This window comes from Gavialis gangeticus, unplaced genomic scaffold (assembly GCF_001723915.1).
Source record: "Gavialis gangeticus isolate Ggan-Ray unplaced genomic scaffold, GavGan_comp1, whole genome shotgun sequence".
In the NCBI taxonomy this organism is placed as follows: domain Eukaryota; kingdom Metazoa; phylum Chordata; order Crocodylia; family Gavialidae; genus Gavialis; species Gavialis gangeticus.
Genome location: NW_017729022.1, coordinates 163,270,290 through 163,274,993, shown reverse-complemented (window position 1 = coordinate 163,274,993; position 4,704 = coordinate 163,270,290). Strand labels below are relative to the sequence as shown.

General features: G+C 45.2%; 1 long non-coding RNA gene across 1 annotated transcript in view; it reads left to right on the top strand.

Moving 5' to 3' along the window:
* Positions 1 to 462: 462 nt before the first annotated feature.
* The window catches only part of LOC109296844, a 50,845-nt gene continuing 46,603 nt past the window's right edge, over positions 463 to 4,704 (top strand). Inside the window, exon 1 of the long non-coding RNA XR_002097076.1 lies at positions 463 to 530. This is a non-coding gene — a long non-coding RNA (uncharacterized LOC109296844). The remainder of the gene's footprint in view (positions 531 to 4,704) is intronic.

Below are 4,704 nucleotides of genomic sequence, written 5' to 3'. Positions count from 1 at the left end.
AGTAACAAATATCCTTGATGAGAAGAGAGGGCAAGTGGAAATTCTGGTAGTGTGTTGCAGAGTCTTGATTTTAGGTGAATGTTTACATATAACTCAAGCTAGTAGTTCTTGGTGGCAGTGTGTAAGTTGGTTGTTTCAGTTCAATCCCCAGAGGGCAGACGTCCACATCACATGAGGAAGTCACTACCCTATCAGGTGTCCCCCTAGACTGCTTTAGCAGGGTAGCCAAGGGCTGAACAAGGGTATCCAAAGAATGAACAATCCTGAGTATATGTCTCTCACTGGAAAGCTGCCACCTCTTCTAAGGCTGAGTACAGGATTCTTGTTTTCAGAGCTGCTAGTTCTGCACTCTTCAGAAGCTCAGTATTTACACAAAGCCCTGCATCTAGTCTGAGCAGGAAGTGTGCTGTTTGCTTCCTTGTTAACCATTTCTGACAGCTGTTTTTGCATCCTTGATAGGTGAGGACAAACTTGTCTCAAGCCTTACTGCTGGCAGGGGAAGAGAAATGCTCTATTAAACAAAATCTCAAGTAAGTAATTATTACTTTTGCTGGCTTGCTGTCTCATATATACAGCATGGCTCTTATCTGTCTATTCTCTTTACACCACATGTATACATGCTTGATATAGTTTATTGATACCTGTTTCATCTTTTGAAAACTGTTCCTTAAAGCACAGGTTGGTTTAGGCTATGTGTAGCATATGTTGGCTAACCAGGTTGTCTGAATCACCGGTTTTATTAAGGGCTGCCACAAACATTTTAATTACAATCCAGCAATGGATTCATGGTCATTGACTTATACTTCTCCAAGTAGAGTTCTATTGGCTTCAGTGCTGTTGAATTGCTTTTTCCGATACCTCTGCTACTTCTCATAAGCTGAAGTGGTAAACTGCTTTTATCTACCTCTCTGGTAATAAATATTTTGGAGGCCAATATCAACAATGATTTTTGTTGTATATTACAGTGAGAAATCTGTAATTCAATAGTAGTCATGGACTCTGGGTACCTAAACAGAGTGTATCTAAAATGAATATATTACAATAATGGTCGTAATATTGCCAAATAAACCACAAAGCAGAAGCAAGAAAAATACCAACCTTCAAATAACATGACTTAAATGCCTGTTTCAGCAGATGCCTTCATACTGATTTGTTTGCTGAAAACATGAGAATTATTTATTTTTCATTCATATTATCTCATTATTGCAGATTTCCTTTACAACATGGCTCATTTGAAATGTATTTAAAAAAAAAGCCCAATGATTTTTATCTAGAGTTTGAGATTTTCCAGTAGCAATCGGTCACACACATACAGTGTTGGTGATAACCAATATAACATTGTTTTCATTGTATCTTTCACCAGGCTGAATGTCCAGCAGATGAAATGTATTATGAGAACTTTTTTCTGTACTGTGAAGATAAATATTACTCAGAGACAAACATCTAAACAAAACTACAGTGATTTGTTACAACTTAGTAGGTGGCCACTACGTGTCAGATTGTGAACTCCCTTACTCTAGCTGAAAGAACTGTGAGTAATTGCTTGCTTACTGGGGCTAAGTACAGACAGTGAAAAAACCTGAGGCTGAATCGATTCAATCTTTGCAGGTTAATCTAAACTGTTTAGATTGAACCGACAAGGAAATGAACAGACATTCACTTTTGATTCGCGGAATGCAGCCACATGCTTGCACTGGCTCAGGATAGAAGCCAGGGGGCTCTAAAGCATGTCTCGCAGCCCACTAGCCACTGCCAAAGGGAAGGGAGGGAAGCTCTCAGAGGCTTTTCCCTCCCACCCTGCTCAAGAAGAGTGAGGGGCCCACTGAATATGATGAGGGGGTTAAACCCCCACCCTGGCCTGCACCGACCCCAGCTGGGGTCTGCCTGGCCAGGGCAGGGAGGGTGGGAGGGAAGCCTTTAGAGGCTTCCCCCATTCCTCTGCTTGAGCAGGGGAGGGGGGAGAGGCTGTGGCCCATCCACCTGAATATGATGGGGCGGCAGTTTTTAAACCCTCCAGCCTGGTCCACACTGACCCCATCCAGTGTCTGCCTAGCGGAGGTGGTGGGGAAGCCCTCAGAGGCTTTTCTTCCCACTTCCTGCTTGAGCAGAGAGGGGGAGGCATGACCAGGCTGGTTGGGCTGGGGCCTGCTACACCGCCCCTCTCCGCTCAGGCAGGAAGGGGGCGAGGAGAAGCCTCTGAGAGCTTCCCTTCTTCCCTTCCCCATCACCAGGCAGCCCCTGGCTGGAGTCCTGTGCTAGGGTTTCTTCCCCCACCACCCACTTCTCTCCCACCCAGAACAGTGATATTGCTACAGCTAGGGAGCAGAGGGGTGAGGCAGACACTGCTCTGCTAGAGCAGATAGCACAGCACAGTCCAGGGCTGCAAAGCATCCTGGGATGCCAAGGGACTGTGAGTCAACTTGAACCAGGAGGAGATCTGGGACAGAAGTTCCATAAATTGGTTTGACCTAAATCAGTTAAGTCTGATACTACATCCAACCAGGTTTATCTTAAACTGGTTTTGGCCATTTTGAAAGAAATGTATATGCACTAGACTTCTGTTGCAGATTTAAATTGGTTTCTGATCACATAATCTGGTTTATGTATAACTTCTGTCCCTAGCCTGGGAGTCAGTTGGTCAGAATTTGACCCTAAATAACTACTTACTAAGGCCCTAATTCTGCTAGTGCAATCCTACCTGCATAATTTTCCAGATGGGACTGGTCCCACTGAACTCAGAGATTATTCAGAGACTTTTGTTTACAAGTGCTGGTCTGAATAGCTGGGCTTGGGGAATTAAAAATCAATGGGTTTTATGCTCTGAAGTTATTTAGGTACCTCCAAAGTCTCCACCTCCTAAAACAATATAAGAAATGTCTAGAACATTCCTTTCAAATCCCTGTCCATTTTCCCATTTAGCTGTTTGCCATTCAGGCTGTGTCCACACAAGCAGGGGCCTGTGTTTGCAGCAGCACAAATAGTAGCAGCACCAATCTGGGTTGCTACTTTGTGTAGCAGTGCATGCTCCTGCTTGGCTGCTTTGAGCCGGACTCATTGTCCTGCTGCTCCATGTGCTGCAGGGGTGGCTGGCTTGGGCATAGGGTGCCCCAATGTGGGGATAGCTGGCAGGCTGCTCCCTGTCTCGAGTCACACTGTGCCCTAGCCAGCTGGGGAGTGGCTGGCTGGGGCTTAGGTTCCCAACTGTGTTTGAATCTGTTCCTGGAGGTTTCTGGAACACCAATGTGCCCGCGAAACACAACAAGAACATGCCCACGTGCTTGTGTATATCAGTTACAGATTATGGTGTGTAGACTTTACATGAGGAAGGAAAATTCACATTACTATTACATTTTAAAAACCCACTGGACTACTGTATAAATTGGATTCAACATTTAATATTCATTTTAATGAATGCCCTGTTATTTATCTCCTGGGTGACTCTCAGCAGTCTCTTGGAGATATGTATATAAATCCTGGAGATGCCAGGGAAACTCTGAAGGGTTGGCAGCCCTAGGCTCAGGATGGCTTGAGACGGAGCCCCTGCACTGAGGCATGTGGAAACAGGCAAGCAACCAACCCTGGGAGCTGCCTGCTCCCCTGTTTTGAGGCATAGTGTACCCCAGCCAGATGGGGAGCAGCAGGTGCCCTCTGAAAGCAGAAATGGCAAGGGGCTTAATCCTATTTTTTTCCCCAGAGCTTGCCCACCTTTCCCGCAGCCAAGGCATGAGCTGATTAATAGCTACAACTCATTATTCCAAACTAAACTACATCAGGGTGTAGTTTAGTTTGCAATGATGCAAACTCATTTAAAACTCCCCAAACTCCTGCATGCATACAGCATCATGCCATTAAGCCACACAAAGTGACATTTTCATCATGTATTCAGGGCAACGGCATCACGTGTACAAGCTCCCTTAGATTCTTATTCTAGGAAGTGAGTGTTGCATCCCTGGTACATAGCACCTACATAAAGTCTGTTAATAGGTCTTAGCCTAGCCACCCATAGTAGCTAGACAGAGCATTGAACATTGTGCTAGCCTAGTTTTGGGGGCATTTAGAAATAAGTCTGGTACGCTTCTCTTTTTTTGCCCATTTGTGCATGTCACAAAACCAGTGGTTTGTTGGTAGTCTCTGAATAGGAACAGGAATAACAGGGATGTTACAGGCACAGAGAAGAGGCACCATTCAGTGTCTTGGGGGGTGGGGAGAACACAGGACTTGTGGCTTAAACAGATGGCTGCAAGAAAGGCCAGATGATGGAGTTGGTAGAAGAGATGTGCTGGTGATGAGGGGTTGTTTCCTTACTTGCAGCCCTGAGAGCAGCCAGTGCACCTGCCATGCTCATAGGCTTTTGTTATAACATAGTAAGTCAGCTATACCAGAACAAATAGCAGTATCTGCTGCTGTGTAAATTGTGGGTGCTTGGCTACTGCACATCACCTCATGAATCAAACATCTGGAGCCCAGAGGTCCATTATTATAGCTGAGCAGCCATATTTCAATTATATGACAAGATATATGTGGAGTGGTATCTTCCACTGAGGCTGGTACTGTTAGAGACTTTGTGAAAAGGTTGATTGTGGCCAGCTCTCTCCATCTAAGAGTGAAGTGCATGGAGAGGGAACTCTCTTTTTACCTCTAAAGATGGTTCATACTGTATAACAGGCTTGTCCAACATATGGCCTGTGGGCCGCCATGTGGCCC